At 33.3% G+C, this 17,693-nt stretch overlaps 1 protein-coding gene across 4 annotated transcripts in view; it reads left to right on the top strand.

Annotated features, from left to right (window-relative positions):
* Nucleotides 1–17,693, top strand: part of PCDH7 (protocadherin 7) — a 261,503-nt gene that overhangs the window by 32,863 nt on the left and 210,947 nt on the right. The window lies entirely within an intron of this gene.

Raw genomic sequence — 17,693 nt, forward strand, 5'->3', positions numbered from 1 at the left:
AGTGTTTTTGCAGTTACACACATCCATACACTGCTGATCAGCTGGTTAACACTGGAATGAAGCTATTTCCATTACAACAAAATCCAGTCTCCCTGGGCCCTGCAGAGTAAGCCTACCTTGAAATCATGGAGAAAACTATGGAACTGCTGCCAAGCTTGGCAGTCACAGAGACACTGGCCTGATCCTATGGGCCAAAATACTTGCTACTTCTTTAAAGTCTATTTTTAATTGGGTATTAGATCAGTCATATGCTTTCCTGCTGCTTCAAACTCTTATTTGTTTGTTTGTATGGGTTAATTTGAGTTCTTCTAATGTCGAAATATTAACTTTGTATATAATAGCTGATAGTTCATTTTGTGTATCAGCCTCTAATCCAGTGGTCTGGACTTGCTAATTAAATCCATCTGCATTGCTGCTCTTCTAAAGTTAGGAAAGCAGGAGTGAAATAAATCAGCTGTAGCAATTCTGGTTTCTTCTTGCCGTGGAGGTAGGCACGTCATAGCTATTACCTTGGTTAATGAAAGGCTTCCTTTCAAGTTTGACTTCTTGTAATGGAAGCTACAAAGAATGAATTTATTTGTTCATGGGTTATGCTCATGACTCTGTTGCAATTCCTAAATCAGTCATTATATTTTATTTGTTATCTCTCCTTCCCTTCAGAAAATTTTCATTGGCTTCAGAGAGAGATCTTAATGCATTTACAATTTATTCAGTTCTTCACCAATAGAGAAAAAGGGAACAAGGAGGAGTTTTGCTGTTTGGTTTCCACATCACTTTTGCTTTCCCATTTATTCCATTGTCAGCCTTTGTTATTCTTTAAAACTCTTTTGGGCAGGAAGTGACTGAAGGAGAAAAATCTGAGAAGGCTTTAAGAAAGATGTTAATAGAAAGGAAATGGAAAGTAATATATGTTTCAAGAGAGAAGAGAACCATAGTGTGGAGGTATGTCAGTCTTATGGGTACATATATATGTGATCAGGATATTAGTATATATTTCTTATGTGTCAGCTGAACCATTTTCCAAAATGAGGTCTTAATTCATGTGGGCATGTGTTTGAAAAGTAGTTTTCAAAATAGATTTTTTTTTTTCCAAAATGTCATTAACCTTTGGAGAAGGTTAATGGCTTTGATTTTTAAGTTCAACAGTAGAAAAATTTTTCATTTAATATGAAAATAAGTATTATTTTCATTTTATATGAAAATAATAACTTTATTTTTAAGTTCCATTAGTAAAATGTGATTTAAAAGCAGTTTTCAAAAATGCTGCATAGATGTGTTCCTTTACTTTTTTGTTATTCTTTGAATAAATGCAACTATGCTTCTATATTTTGTATTTCATGATCTACTGAAACATGTCTAAGATTTTTTCAAAGAAATAAGAAAAAATACTTTGTTTAATTAAGAAGAAAATATACAAAGTGTTCTTCATAGTTTTCACTATGATAATTTTCATTTAGTTTTTCCACCTTATTTCTCATATTTTTATGAATCCATAGAATAATTAATTTTTTTTTACTCTGTTTGGACAACTCCTTTAATACTTTTATTAAAGTGTAATGTTTGTAGATGACTGAAAGCAGTTCAAATAAAATGACTAGCAACTAGAATGAATTCAAAAGCCAGAAGAAAAGCTATTTTGAAAAAAAGTTATTTGCCTTATTGGCACCATTTACTTATTTCTGTTTTTGCATTTGAGCATAATGTAAAATTCAAAATAAAAATGAGATAATTGAGGAAATAGAATTTAAATTAAAATTACAAAATTACTAGTAGGAAAAATAGTTTATAAAATTAAGTTGCATTATGCTAGATCATTAAAAGCTTGCTTTTCAGGCAGATGAATAAAGACAATTCTCACTACAATCAATGAAGAGCAGTGGATGATTAGTGCCTCCAAAGATAACTCCTTCAGGCTAGATCAGATGCAGGTTAATTGTTAGGATGAGAGAATTAGAAAAGGCAAATATTCAGAGCTGGAGGAAGAAATGTTTACTCCAGAGGGCTGTATTAGTCAGCTGCTGTGTATCCCATCTACATAACATTTTATTGAAGGGAATCTCACAGAGAATATTTTCTGTATAATATATTTTATTTTAAAACATTTTTTTAAAAAAGGATTTTGGAGCACATCCTGAAATAGGGATTAGATTTCAAAGTATTTTCTGTATGGAACTGAGACTAGTTTAAATTTTCAGGCTGGCAATGTAAAAATTGCTTCTTTTTGTTAGTTGAAGAATCAGTTCAGTATGCTGGAACTGTTCCTTAGGGAGGAAAAAGAAACAAGTGCAGACTCCTGGCTGGAGCCCAGCTGCCTGTTAGAGTTCCAGAGCATGTCCTGATTCACTTCTATTTGTTCTTCTCTCACTTGTTCATTCATACACTTTCCACTGAATCATGAAACAAGAAACTGTGAAATCTTTGGGTCAGTGGATTTTGGTATACTCTTAGATCTCTAGGCATACTGGGATTGAATATAGTTGACAGTGGGTTTAGTTCCATGATTCCTTAGAGCTTTTTTTTCCTAACATGGACAGTACTAGGTAGCAGACTTTTTGTGTCTAGAAACACTCATGTGAAATACTGTCACTGATATTATCAACAGGTTTTTTCCAAAATACTATCACTTTAAAAGAAAAGATAAATAAACATACATTTAATAATGTATTTACAAACAAGCTTTACAAACCAAATATTCTAAAACCTATTTTGTAAACTATAATCTGATCCATTACTGCATAAAAAGAGTAGCTCAGTTTTTGTACTGCAAACTTGTTTATTTCTCATTTGTGTGTGACAATAGTATGCAGGATTTGGTCTGTTACTGGTTGTGTTGTAATGAAGCATGGACTTGTAGAACTTTGGATCTGTTGGAATCTAAAAAAATAATTCCTTGACATTATCATAAAAATCTTGAATTTATCATCTGAATACATGTTTGAACAAGCAAGTACATAGGTTTGGTTAAACAAAAAAAAAGAATTGTTTTCTTAATTTTCTGGTTACTAATGAAGTAAGTGTGTAAATGTATAGCAAGTAGTAAGGAAATAGGAAGACCTTAAAATAGAATGGAAAATAGGTGAAGAAAGTCTGGATGGCTGGTATTTTGAGCCTTAGGTCTAACAGGTTTCCAAAGTCTTGTCATGTCTCCTAGAATTGTCATTCTGCTGGACTCTAGAAAATTTAGAAGCAAGATATAATGGTATAAGGGAGAATAAAATAGTGTAATACTGCTCCTGCTTCCTGAAAGCACATTCCATTTAGCACATTACATTCATACCCAGTCCACCTTAGAGGTCTGCTGCATGGTCATGAACATCTACCTCTGTGACACTTAGCACCTCCATCTATCACTTTGTTGCTTCTGAGCAGAGGAATTGCTCATGCAGCAGTTATTGGGTCAGTGCAAGTTGAAGCCCAAATAGTAAAGAATCAGTGCTTTTTGGCCTCACTATACCAGGCTGTAAAGTGCAGTTGTTAGCTGCTGCCTCATAAACAGTTCTGCTTTTCCTGGTGTGGGTGTGTGTATCTGTGAGGAGGCAGAAAGGTGGAGAGCTGAAGCAAAGATCACTTCTTGAAGAAAGCTGCTCTCTTTCTTGCTGCAGAAGCTCTCAGTTCAAACCCACACCCAGTTGGAAACCTTTGCTTGCTACTTAGATTTGCCAATTGATTTTAAGACAATGTATTCACCACGCATATACAATAAAATGCACAGAGCAAGTATGAAAGAGTGTAGAAAGTAACAAGTCTGCAGCCATAGAACAGATTTTTCTGTTTATCCCTCTGGTAGGTACTTAGTGCCAGTGCAGGGAATCATCTTTCCTCTCCTCTTCTGCATCAGTTTAGCTCCCATGTAATGTCTAAAATGTAGCTCACAGTGGCTTGCATAGCACTGATCTCATGAATTCAGGTCAGAGTTGAAAACAGTTTTCCAGGTTTGAGTTTACAGTTGTGTAACCCTCAAGACAAAATCAGTTTTATTTTAGTCTAGTCCAAAGGTGTTGAAATCAAAATCATCAAAATTTTCCAGAGTATTTACACTTTGGATTTGGTTTTTTTGGCTGGTTTGTACTTTTTTTTTTTTTTTTTTTTTTTGCTTTATTTAGTTTTGTTTTGTTTTTTCTTTTCCAGAGTGAGTGGGACAATTATAAGAAATTCCAAGTGCTCTTGGAAGGCTCTAGAGGTCTTTTGAGGAGTTCAAAGAATCTCTTGGGTACTGAAATAAACTTGCTTTAGAAACTTCAGGGTATTTAATTACTACTCCTTTCTTTGTTCCTGGTTTGCAACAAAGACTCTTTGTCAGCTTTGGGTTAAACTGTTAATGAAAAGGGCGTGTTAATTAAACAACTTGCTTATTTCTAATTGGCAAAAGTACTCTAGTCCTCCCGAGACTTACAGCCAAGCACAGCAATGTCTGCTAAGAGATACTCATGAGCTGGTAAGAGAAGCCATAGAAAATATTAAGGAAAAGTAGCAACAATAACAATGTTGTGTGGGGAATGTTTCACCACAAAAAAAAAAAAAAAAAAAAAAAAAAAAAACCAAACCAAAAAAAACTCCATGGAAATTCATATTCTCAGGGATTTTTTTTTTCCTTTTTCTTTCTTCACAGTATGCAATTTGCATTACTTACCAATAACACCATTATTTGGTGGCACATTTGCAAAGTCATTTGAAATTTTCAAGTTCTATTGCAGCATGTAGAAACATTATTCAGATCTTCTTTTTGTTATTTTGCAGGTTTTTTTGTGGTTTTTTTTTAATTTTTTTTTTTGGTGGGTTGGGTTTCTTTAATTTTTGCTTGTTCTAGATCTCATTGATTGAGGGAAAAGGAGAGAAACCCTTGTATGAAAACAGCCTCTGAGATGGCTTCACCCAGCAAAGCTGCAGAATTGTGTCTTTTTGAGGTTTTTTTTGTGTGTGTTTATGGCCACTAATGTATTAAAGGAAAGCCCTACTGATAATCCACTCTATTTAGTTAGTATTATGCAAGATAGCCAGCAGCTGGGTTGACAGAATGGCACACAATCATCCTATCCCAGTAAGTTATGTCAGTACAAAGAAAAATTTAATGAGATGTGATAGGTTTTAGTTTATATTTCTTTGAAGAAAAAACAGTTCTCTCTTATCTCTCAGCAGGATGGCCTATGCTGCTGCCTTAGAAATACATTAAATATTTTACATGTTCTTTTTTTACATGCAAGTGTTTATTACAACTTCAATACTGATACATATGTTATTTCACATATATAAATCAATTGGAGAATCATATTTATGAAAACTAGTGAAGAGTCCAATTTTTACAGCAGTATTTTGTTGTATACTAAAGCATATTGTAATGAATTAATGCAACACTAAAGTTCATAAGAATCCAGTTTAAATTTGCTAATCTGTGCTGGCCATTTACTATTTTACTGAGAAAATAACTAATTTTCATATGAATTAGGAAGAATTTATTTTATGAATTCAAGTAGTTAATGTACCTTAATGGAAATTTGAGTACTGAGAACTATACATTTTTATTTTTTGACAAGACCTTGGAGATATACATGAATCAGATGTGCGTGTGTGTGTTTCTGTGTGTGTCAAATGTACACAGCTTTAAAATCCAGTGGTTAAAGAAAGACAGTAATCTTTACTCTGCCAGCTGCACAGCAGCTGAGGAAGAGGTTTATAAATTTTTTTTTTTTCTGTTAAACATCCAAGTAATCTCAGATTGGCCAGTATGTATTGCTTATCTAAAGGGTGGAACACAAATAATCAACACTTCTTGTCTGAGATTTGGAAAATATTTTTAAGATATAACTATGAGAAGATACTGATGGGTTTGTCTCATCTGCAATTTTCATCTGAAAACTTCTGTCAGAAAGGTCAGTAACTTTGTCTCCAATTCCTTGTAATGTGCTGCTGAAGTATTTTTTAAAAGTAAGAAATTGTCTTGTCTTCCTTATAGTATCCAAATATTTAGATGGTCATGTGAGAAAATGGATGAAGCAACCATTAGAATAGCTTTTTGTACCTAAGACTTGAGATATTGTTTGATTTTACTAAAATTCTTATTTTAGGTTATAATTTTTTTTTATCCTATCCTGAAAGAAGATTTCATCAAGGGCTGTATGGGTGACTATCTGGGTGGGAAGGAGCTGTCAAAAAATCTTGACAATGAGGAGCGGAATTTAGAGCAGCGTGCACATGCAAGTGTCCTTATTCAGACGGGGATGTCTAAATGACTTTAAACTTCTTTGTTTACTTCCTATGTTTGATTGAGTGCAATTTGGACAAATTCATTTATTTACCTAGGACTATTTCCTTCTTAGTAAGAAACTTGAAATTGATTTTAACTTGACAAAGTTCTTCCCTGAAGTAATACAAAATCTTTGTCTAAAAAATGCATACAGAGGCTTTGTGGCTCATCAGGGTGCCATGACATTCCAGTGTATTGATTCTGGGGTGTTAAAGGGTGACATATTTGGTGTTAACGGGCCATCAGAGTATTGGGATTTGAACTGTAGCGGTAAGAAGTGCTGACTTTTCTTTAACATGACAGGCTTTTTAAAGAAGTTTAAAGCAGTAGGAGTAACGTTAGTCTTACATAGTTCTTCATGTATAAAGTTCGAACATTAATAAGATTTTTTTATAATTAAATAAATAAAATCAGATCATATTTTTAAAATTCTGAAAATAAAATTTAATATGAACTGTTTTGTAAGAGCCACCACTATTCTGCATTTTTTAACTTTTAAAATTTCTTGGCATCTAGAGTTTCAAATTCACTCTTGAAAGAAACATTTTATTTTATACTGTGTTTCGTTTAGTTTTTTTCCTTATTTTTTTTTATCCTGCAAAATATGATCTGTCTTAGGTAAATATCTTAACTTTTTTTTAGTGTAATTTTTAGCAGCACACAGGATTTTTTTGCAATTCAAGTAATGGCTCTTTTTACATTTGTGGCTAAAGACACCTAAATGTAAAGTTGTTCCAGTTTTATTTTGCCTTGAAGGGCATCAAATACAGACCAAAAGAGCATGAACCACAGAAGGTTAAAACTGAGGATCTTTCAGATGAAGGGTTTTTTTTTAGTTTTAGTGATCTGGAGTGTTTTCTTTGGAAATAACATTTTGATTACTTTTTATTTTATAGTGTTGATTATAATTATTGTGCAAAAAAAAGTGAGCTAATTCTATCATCTGTGAAAATTAATCAGATTTATGGTTTAAAAGAGTGTATAGGACTCAAATTACAGATGTTTACATATTCATTCTGTTTTGTGTTTGAATACCAGTTGTCCTGCAAAGAAATGCAGAATGTATTTTATAGCATATGTTTGCTCTGTTTTCTAACATAAGTATTTTGCTTAAGCAGATTTGCTAGAAAGTGACAGGACTGAAAAATTGGACATCATGACTGCTGAAAGTATTTCAGTTCCCAGCAATCTTAATAGTGCAGAAGGGAGAAAATGAAATATCACCATATTTTTAAGATGACAGTTTGGTCAAAGATTGCTTTTCATTCTTAAAACAAACTGAGTAAATCAAGTAGATCTAAAATGTCTGCACGCATTGAAGATGCAACACCTTTTTAGTTCCTTTTATTTTTTTCCTTCCCTCCTCTCTTTATAAGCATATGGTAGTAACGTGACTTATTAAATGTAAAACACTCCATGAGTAGCGTAATTCTTCTGGTTTAATTGTTATCTTTAGATAATTTTGAATAATAACAGGCTTTCATGAAACATAGTTACATTAGCTATATAAAATTTGGTCAAATGAAACCGAAATGAAGTCTTATAATCTTCAGATTTATATTTTGTAAATAATTTCAGAAGAACGTTTTTGTCAGATCTGATTTTCTAAACATTCAGTTTCAAGGGTTCTTGCTGCACTGCTGTAAATCATGAATCAAAAAGTTCATCTGGCCTCTTGGTTTCAGTCATTTTGGGTATTAGTAAGCATCTACAAAGACAGGCTTTGTAAATAAGGTCTTTAAAATAAGAGAAAGGAATTGAGAATGGTTTATTGAGAATGGTTTCCACTTGAGCTGATGTAAATGCTCATAATGAAATTCTTGTTCCTCAGTGGGGGACAGTGAGCAGTGGGGATAAATGACCAGTGTATGTTTCTCTTCTGCTACTTTTAGATGTAGCATAAGACTCAGTGCAAGTGTATGTTCCCTTCACATTTGCCTCCAAATATTTTGCAGAAAGACTTTACTGAAAGTTTTGTTGAGAGTGGAAGCCACTATCCATAAAGTAAAAACCCTGTGTGCTACCCACAGTCTGTGCAGATACTGACAAGGAGACACCAGAGTTCTTGCTGCTGCTGCTTTCTTCATGTTCTGCAATGAATTGGTCTTATTTGGCAATCTGTTCCAACACAGCTTAGCTATTGTATTATACTAAAAACTGTCAAGATATTATCCTTCTTTTTGGTCGTCTCTACAATATCACAAAATTAATTTTCATTGTTTTAAAAGTAGTAGATCCAAACAACATTTGTAACATGCTCTACAATGATGCAGAAAACCAATTAAAATATACATGAAGTATACACTCATTTTTAATTCCTGAGACATCCTTCCATTTGAAATACAAACCCCCACAAAAATATCTAGAATTGTAACCACTCTTGGCTGGTGTATTCTGCTTGCCATCCAGGCTAGGCAAAGTTTTATTGGTGCACATATGTCTCCTGAAATTTAGTTGGAAAAATATCCTTTGTTGTTCATTCCCCCTCCAAGATATGGGGTAGCCATTTTAACATTAATTACTCCTGAGTCCTACAGCTGGTAACATTCTGAGTAGGGGCAGCCATGTAAAAATAAACTGGGCTATCCTTCTGTAACTTACCTGGACAGAGAAAAGCCTTTTCCCTCTGCATAGTAGATGTAATTTAATACAAAAGAAGTGGAGACACACTTCAGACTGATTTTGGGTCCTACAATAAAAATTTTTCTACTTCACTGGAAAAAGATGGTTTTTATTTTTGATCAAATATGATAAAAAACCCAACCCTAAACTATAGTTTATAGTGTATATTTAGTACTCCCATATGCAAATTCTGTACATATATTAATTAGCCATGAGGAAAAAGCATTAGTAGTTACCTAGAATCTGGAAGTGTGTAAAGTATATTATGTTTGAATCACCACCAGAGTGAAATCTAATGTGAGGTAATTCATCTGATCTTACAAATATTTATATGCAATATTTTTTTGCTTTCCACTGTTCCAATATTTTTTATGTGAACTCAGCATGACAGCCTAATTTTGTATGTGACAGAATTTCACACATATAACCACTGTCAAATCCAGGTTAATTTTGGTCATTTTCGGTTTAATTTAAAAGCACATCTAAGAAATTAAAGGTCACATCATTAACTGCTTATTTTTTCTTATGTTTTTCTTCATTCTACATCATATGTTAAAGATAGAAATAACTTGCTCTGTTTCCATTAACAAAAAGTGAATAGAGAAGAAAAAGCAGTTATTTGAAAAATGTAAAAAAACCCCTTATGATAACTTGACAGACTTTAGTTAAACCAATCTACCATAGTGTACTCATAAGGCACATTATAAAATAAGGTCTTATTTGTTAGGAAACATCACACTTCTCCTTGATAAAGGACTTCAAAAGTTGCAAGTGGTTTAGAAGTATAGAATTTATGTTTCCTTTGAAAGGGAAGGCATAGATACAAAAAAAAAAAAAAAAAAAAAACCTTTTTGCTTTGAACTTAATTTTAGGAACATTAACAGTTTACAATACAGACAGGTTTATGGTATTGTTACAACAATTTGGTGTTTTGCATACATATAACATAGCATCTAAGAATAGCTCTGTTCTTTTTAAACTTAGTGTATCATTATGATGCTTCCATAACATAAGTGATTATTTAGATGAATGTACAGACTAACTGAGAATTTGTTCCTTTTAAAATCCCTTTGACTGTAACTCGGAGGTACACTTAAGAGGGATCCTGGAACCCTAATTTTATGTTTTGTTTATTGAACATCACTCTCCTTTTATGTTGCTTTTTAAATTTGCATTTTACATTCATGTTTTCTGTGATCTGTTCAAGCAGTCGGTACAACCTATGGCTGTTGTGATATTTCTTTTCAAATGGCTGGTATGCTGGTGAAAGTGCTTTCTTTCATCTTCTGACATTTTATTCAGACATCCCTACCAGGAGAGGCATTGCTGTGATCAGTGAGTTTTCTAGGTGAGAGTGATATCTACTTGTACTTTGGAATTTGATAGAAAAGCTGGTAGGTTTGTCATTTCCTGCCTAAAGATTCTGTATAGAAGAGTTAAGCCAACTGCTCTACATCTTTCACTCTCCCTGCTTTCCATAACTTTTTCTTTTAGTTTTGGCTGCTGTGTAAGTCTCTACCTTTAGAACCCTGCTGTGCCTTTGGGATAATCTTCCTTGCTGCCTGATGGATGGAGTTTTATTTGCCAGAGAAGGAGCAGCAGGTCTCTGTTTCACACATGCATTAGTACATTTTGACCAGAGAGGAGAATAAATGTCTCTCTCAGTCAAGGGCAAGCTGGGGGAGTGAGGACTGGTGGTGGGGCAAGAGAAGCCCCTGAAGTCTGTTGTACCCAGGTAGAGTAGGAGTGTCTGTATGGAACAGGGATTACTGGGCCAGTGTCTCCAAAGGCCTGGAGTCACTTTCCTGTGAAGTCTGTTGCTATCATGAGATGAAAAGTAAGTCTTTCTTTAACAAAGAAAGCAATAAATATTTGCTTGCTATTTCTACCACAGCACAGTGATCTGTTTTAAATATATCTACAAAGTACTTAATTCCTTGAGTAATTCTTCCACCTCTCATGAATATTTCACTAAAAGTCCTTTCTGGCCTTGTATGTGTGAGTGGAAACCTTAGTAAGAAACAAATTTAATTGTCAGCTATCATTCTGTGTAGATTATACATTAGGCACTGATTTTAAAAGTCTCCTTTAAAACAACCAAATATTAATGCCTCTAAAAATAAAATTACATCTAGAAAGCCATATTTGTCATTTACCTCAGCTTTTTTATACATAAGACACTGAAGTCTTGCCATTCGTAATTTTCTTTCTGTCTTGGTGAGTACAGTGTGATGGGTAGAGAAATTATAAATAAATATAATACTATGTTTGAAATGACAAAGGATCAGTAATAGAGAACACAGATATTTTGCCTCTAGGCAGATTAATTCTGGGACTTGGAAAAGTATGGCCCCTGTACAATCAATACAGTTTATTCTCTTCAGCATTGAACTTAAGTAGTAGGGTAGACAATGATTTTATATGCGATGACAGATAGGAGGAATGTGGGGAATTTGATACAGAAATATTTTTCATATTTGTCTGTGAAGAAAAATATCTCAAACTCCTTATCAGAGTCTCAGCTGCACAGGTGTCTCTCCTGTGTAGATGCATGAGAAGATTTTTTTTTTTAATGCAATAAAGTATGAGATCAGGAAATTGCAATGAGTGGGAAATAGAGGGAGTTGGGAAGTCAGATAATCAGAGAGATTTACATTGTACGGGTGTGGTCATCATCAATATAAAGTGCTCTGACAAATATCAACTGAGGTAGACATTAAAGGGATGATTGAAAGAAAACCTTATTAAGCTATAAGAGCAAGGGCAAGAATCAGGACAATTATTACACTTAGAAGTGAAAGGTTATACAAAATTGATAGAGATATACATGGGAAAAGCAGAAGCTGGAAGCATCTGAGATGAAAGCAAAACTAGGAGTCTGATGTATGTAAATCAAGCAGGACCAGATAGGTGTGGCCGCAGAATTCTGAGTGATATAGAGCAAAGCATGCCATATCTTCTTTTAAATAAATCTGTTAGGAAAAAAAGAAAAGGTACTATTTTGTTGGAGAATAGCAAATACATTATTTTTATTTAAGTAGTGGAGAAAATGGAAAAGAAGTAATAAAGGTCATAATGTATGACCTCATCTTTTAGCAAACAGTAGAGCAGAGTTTGTATGAAAAAAAAATTAGGCTACTGACATAAAAAGTGAGGGAAGATAGCATGAAAATTGAAAATGCCTTTACTGAAAAGAGTTCATACAAACCAATCTGATAACTTTCTTTGAAAAGATAACCTATTTTTTAGACAAGGAAAATTTAGTAATCTCTCTCCTTGGACTTCAGCAATCAGTTGATATTGTGCCACCTGGGAAATTATTTGTGCACCTGAGGAAGATGGGTACTACTAAAGGAATCAAAAAATATGTAAGAAATTCACTTAAATGAGATGACAATTGGTTTTCTTGCAAAGCTAAGCATTATGAGAAGGTACTTGAGTCAAGAATCAGTCTTAAGAACATTTTTGCTTTATATTTTAAAGCAAAATGAGTGCAAATGTAATAAGGAGATTTGATTATGGAGCAAATATGATAATAATGAATTTTTGTGAGAATTAGATTGTATTAGATGAAGGACTAGAAAACATTCTAGACTTTAGAAGTTAAGAGTTAAAACAAAACAGGAAGAAGTTGTAAATTCAGTTAGGAAATAATGATATGGGAGCAGTAGAAAAAAAGAATTTAATAAATTAGGCAAGAGTTATTAGGAGCACTAATGACACAAATTTATTTTTGCAATACAAGGCTGCATCAATTTTGGTGGTGCTGTGAGAGAAAGAGACATAGACAGGTCATTTGAGAAGTCATTATTAGACTTCCTCTGAAAAATCATTCTGTTATTCTAGTCAATCATTTTCAGGAGGAATGAAGCTTACTTTTAAACATTCAGAAAAAGCTGTTTAATAACCATGGAATATAGACTTAGCTGTGGAAGAGAAGACTAAAAGGGCTTTTCCTATTCAGACTTAAGGCTCTGAGAGACGTGCCGTGGCAAGCCAAAATTGGATGGCAGAGGTTGTTACTATCCTCAAGGCACGAATATTTGAAGCTCTTTTGAATCACTCTGTGAACCACTGCTTTGTATATTAGGGTAAACCAAAACTGGAATTCTTTTACTTTAATACACCCAGCTGAAGACTGCAATAGTACATGAGTTCTTTCATAGGCATGTCATAAAATCCTGCCCTGAAGGCTTTAGTGCCCATCAGAAGGGTGGAGTAGATGGTAAATATTCCTGCCTGGTTTTAAGCCACTGCTACATTTACTTCAGAGCTTTAAGAAAGCAAGTGGGAAGAGGAGATGTGATTACTCTTCATAAATATATTGGGAATAAATATAAACAAAACTTATTAAAGAGTAATATTGCCATAACAGCAAATATGTACCACTAAATGTTTAGTTTAGCAACCAAAACAAAAAAAAATTCAACTCTCTGAGATTGAGGTAACACAAAAATATCTTGATAGTTTTGAAATGGAACTTCATCCATTTAGAATAATACAACTACACAGATATTTTCCTTCCAGTAAGTTTGTGTATTCCTAAGAAAAGGGAAAAAGAAAACAACAACAAAATGTGGGCCATGCTTTTAAGGCCTCAGTTCCATAATGATGGATTAAACTGTTAGTAGCATTATCTACACCAGGATTAAGCTATGTTCTGTCAGCTGTTTAAGGAGCAGCACAAACTTCTCAGTGTGAGGTTTGCAGCAACAGAAGCATCTAAGGATATCAGAACTTGTGCTTCTGTTTTTCTGTGAACCTTATTTTTATTGACATGGCAGTATTGTTCAGTTTTTTAGGAGGTCCAGAGCTTCTGTGGCTTGATTGTAATAAATAACTTAAATAATGATCATTCCTGTCATTGCAGTGCTTCTTACTGCAGTACATCAATAAGCAAGGTGACTGAATTTTGATAAATGTTTTACATAATTTGAATGCAAACTATATGAAAGTTTGCATTACTGGGACTTTTTAGGGAGATTAATACTATGCTATCCCACTCTGTGCCTTCAAAATACAGTTACCAAGTTATTATATTTCTGAATATGATCTACCTAAGTCAATGCATATGTACTGAAGATAGAACAATAGTATCTTTTTAGTGGATTGTAATGAAGTTCTGCATTTCAGGAATGGAAATCATTCTGCTAAATAGTATTAAGGAGGCAATTTTTAAAATTACTTCTGCTTCTGTGAGAGTGGATTAGAGAGTTAAATAGAATATATTTTATTTTGGTTTTCATTCCTACCTACTACGAACATGCTTATCATTAATTTACAATATTTTGAGTTTGTTTAGAAAGAACTGATTCCTAAACATTTAAGTAGATGTGATTTTTTTTAAATTCTAAATTCTTTATTTAGTGGGGATGAATTAATTATTTTCAGGACAATCGCATGCTCACAGTTCTTCCATCTATAACTGCTGTTATGAGCCAGTGGTCCTCTAGAGTTTAACATCAAGTGACATATGTCACCTTATTATTGCAAAATGTGACTATGAAAATAACATAAGTGGTGGGATTTGATAGAGTCGTAAATGTTCAAAAGTCATTTATAAGCATAGTGTGAGGAGGAAATCAATAAGCCAGAAAGTTTGTAAAGATAACAGATGATAGACATTTATTTTATCAATTTTAAGCTTACAATGATGGGTTAAGGGGATAATTTTTTATTTGATTTGGCATTTTGTTTGGTTTTTTTGTTGTTGTTTTGGTAAGAACTAAAAGTATTTGTTTTGATGGACTTGATTTATATAGCATGCAAGACTCAGAAGCAGTCACAGGAAAAATATGACAAATTTAATTTAAATGAGATTAGATGAGAATACAATCACATTAGACGGTGTACTAACCGTAGGTGTGTTTCCCTTTAAAACTTTTTCATAAACTTCACTTTTTGAAAACTTTTATTTTCAGGATTATTACCTTTTTATATTAATTTAGACCAAACCTATTACAGAAATTTTAATTATCAAAATCTATGCATCCCTTTGTGATCATGCGTAGAAGTCCTCATTAATTTCTTATTCATAAGAAACCTGCTCATGCGTTCCATTTTGCCTATTTTTTCCTATATATGGCCTTTACATATGTATACAAGTGGCACAACATAAAGATAGTGAATATTTCATTTACTGATACTTTTCTTTTATTTAAGAATATGAGAATTAGCTGCAGCATGTACATTTGAAAGAAATATATTCAATACACTTTTTATAGTTCCCCATATCCTATTTTGATTTCTGCCACAAACTGAAAATGAAGTTACATGTGTATAAGAAGTTTAAAAATAGGTTAGAAGTATCTTGTGAAATGTAACAGGAAATCTACAGAGATATAATTCTATCTGTGTTTTCTGTAGTGGGCAAAAATGAGCATGTTTTGCCTTTCAGTTCCATTCAAGAATGTTTCAAAAACTTGTAATCTGTCACATTTTTCATCATGTGCATATGTCAATCAGATGAATATATAATGTATATTGCAATCATAATATATTTACAGACAGAGATATATTTCTAAGAATAAAGTAAAATGAGTGGCAAACCCCCCCCACAATAAAACTGTACTTGCAGAAGTTAATAATTCTGAGTTTGCAGCAATATATTATGACTGGGATCACTATACTATGTTAAAGTGTGACTTCTCAATTATTTAATGAAAAATAATTACAATTAATAACAAATATTTATCACTAATACTAAAAGGTCGCTTCCCAATGGCAATGAATATGTAAGTTAAGGAAAAAGGAGAAACAGAAATAAAGATCCATAAATAAATTTGAGGTGGTTTATCTATTGCAGCATTGAAATTCTGGAAGCAATTTCCCATTGAAATATTCAGGAAAAATAATTTTAACCTATCAAGAAATTATGTGAAATTATGCCTATGATAAGCAAGTGTACTTGGTAGGTTATAAGAAACTACTAGGTCTATATTTTAGTATTATGGACTGGATTAATGGAGAACTGCAAGCATGTTGCTTTTAACAACTGAAGTAGTGCCTATCAGTTCTTCATTTAACTTTGGAATATGTGCATTTTTGCAAAAGAAAATGGAAGGAGGAGCAAGACAGTAACATCAATTTCATGGAAATTAGCAAGATTCTTCAGCTGCCATAGAAAAATGGGGAAAACAGCACCTAATTTAACAGAGATTTGGGAAGAAAAGATAGTTTTCAAATTACTTTCCATCAATCATTCTGTATGGATGCATCTACTAATGACACAGAGCATGGGAATGTGATTTGGGTGTGAATTTGTCTTCAGTCTAAGTTTGGAGTCCTTCTGTACATATTTCTGAGCACCACAGAATCATTGGTTTGTCCCGGTATTGTCTTTAGATTGCCATGTAGCGTGTCGCACTGGAAGTGCAGGTGCAAGGCCTTCCATCAGTTTGCTCTCTGTGCCTGCAGTGCGTACCAAAGATTGGTAGGTGATGCAGGCTTTGTTGTTCATTAGGATGTAACATAATGAGGCTCAACAAACTGCACTGTCATCCTTCCCTTTGTATGCTGCATCAGGTGTACTGCAGGTAATATAGACACACACACTGTCTTCCATGATTGCCTGAGATTTAATGTACTGCATTTGTGATAAAAAAGAGTCAACATTTTGTCTCGTATGTGTCAGGTAATTTGTTTTGCTTGTTTAATCTTCTCTCTCACGATTATGATTTGATTTGTTAACTGAAAAAAACTAGTATCAGTATCTGTCATACGAGAAAGCTCTAATCATAGAAGGTATATGCTACATCTGTGAATACTTTTTGCCTCAGAAATATCTTATGAATGCACCAGATGCTCATAATGGTGTTTATATTTTTCAGAAAGTTATTTAAAGTACATGTTAACAGGTCCCTGTTGATTGCATACTGGACAAGTTTACTATTCCAGTGAATATTCAGGAATACTCTCCTAGAAGTTAGCAAAACTTAATTTTTATATAAATTTTAGCAACTGTTAAGCTAGGAATTTTGAAGTACTCAAAGAACTTAAATGAAAAGTACATATAGATTGATAAAAATAGGTAGGTAGGTAGGTAGGTAGATACATTACCTGTATTTTTATTGACTGTTTTAGCCTATTTAGTGTTTTGTCCAGTTAATTCAGTGTAAATTGAATGAAGAGATTTGGTTGGTCATGATGAAGAATTTCAGTGAGGTGTAAATGTTTTTCTTCTGCAACAAAACCAGAATGTTTTGCTTGCTTGTCCCAAATATTTAGATTGAGGAACAAACCTTATTATTTGAGAACATTTAGGACTCTTTGATGGATAATGTTCATAGAGGAAAAGATGTTTCATAGACATGTTTGACATTGCTATCCTACTTTTGTGTAATTTGGATTTAAATTTACATGTGTGTAACAGATTAGAATAAATAATTCATTAAAATAAGGATGCAGTAGTCAGTGATGTAAAATAAGTATAAATTATTCATAATTCAATAGTACTGGAAAAGCTGAAAAGAGTGATAAAAGCCAACCAAGACATGTTATGTAATCACCAAGAATGGATTAATATTTTTTTGTGTAAATGACCCATTTCCAAATGATATTTTAAGTCCTGTTTCTGAAGAATATATTGGTCAGAGACTGTTTATCCTAAATGTGCAAGTATATTTAGTGTCTCATTTCCTTCACAAGCATATTGATCAGAGTGAGTCAAAGGAAGAAGAGTCTTCCATAGTTCTCCATTTTCATGTCCACCTTAGAGTAAGATAGTTGATACCTGGCATTTTGAACATGTAGATGTTCATAGGACTGTCACTGTATGTTGTCCTTCAAATCTGGCTTGTTCACTCCATTTTATCTGGTGGTTGGGTGAGGG

This window comes from Lonchura striata, chromosome 4 (genome assembly GCF_046129695.1).
Source record: "Lonchura striata isolate bLonStr1 chromosome 4, bLonStr1.mat, whole genome shotgun sequence".
NCBI lineage: Eukaryota > Metazoa > Chordata > Aves > Passeriformes > Estrildidae > Lonchura > Lonchura striata.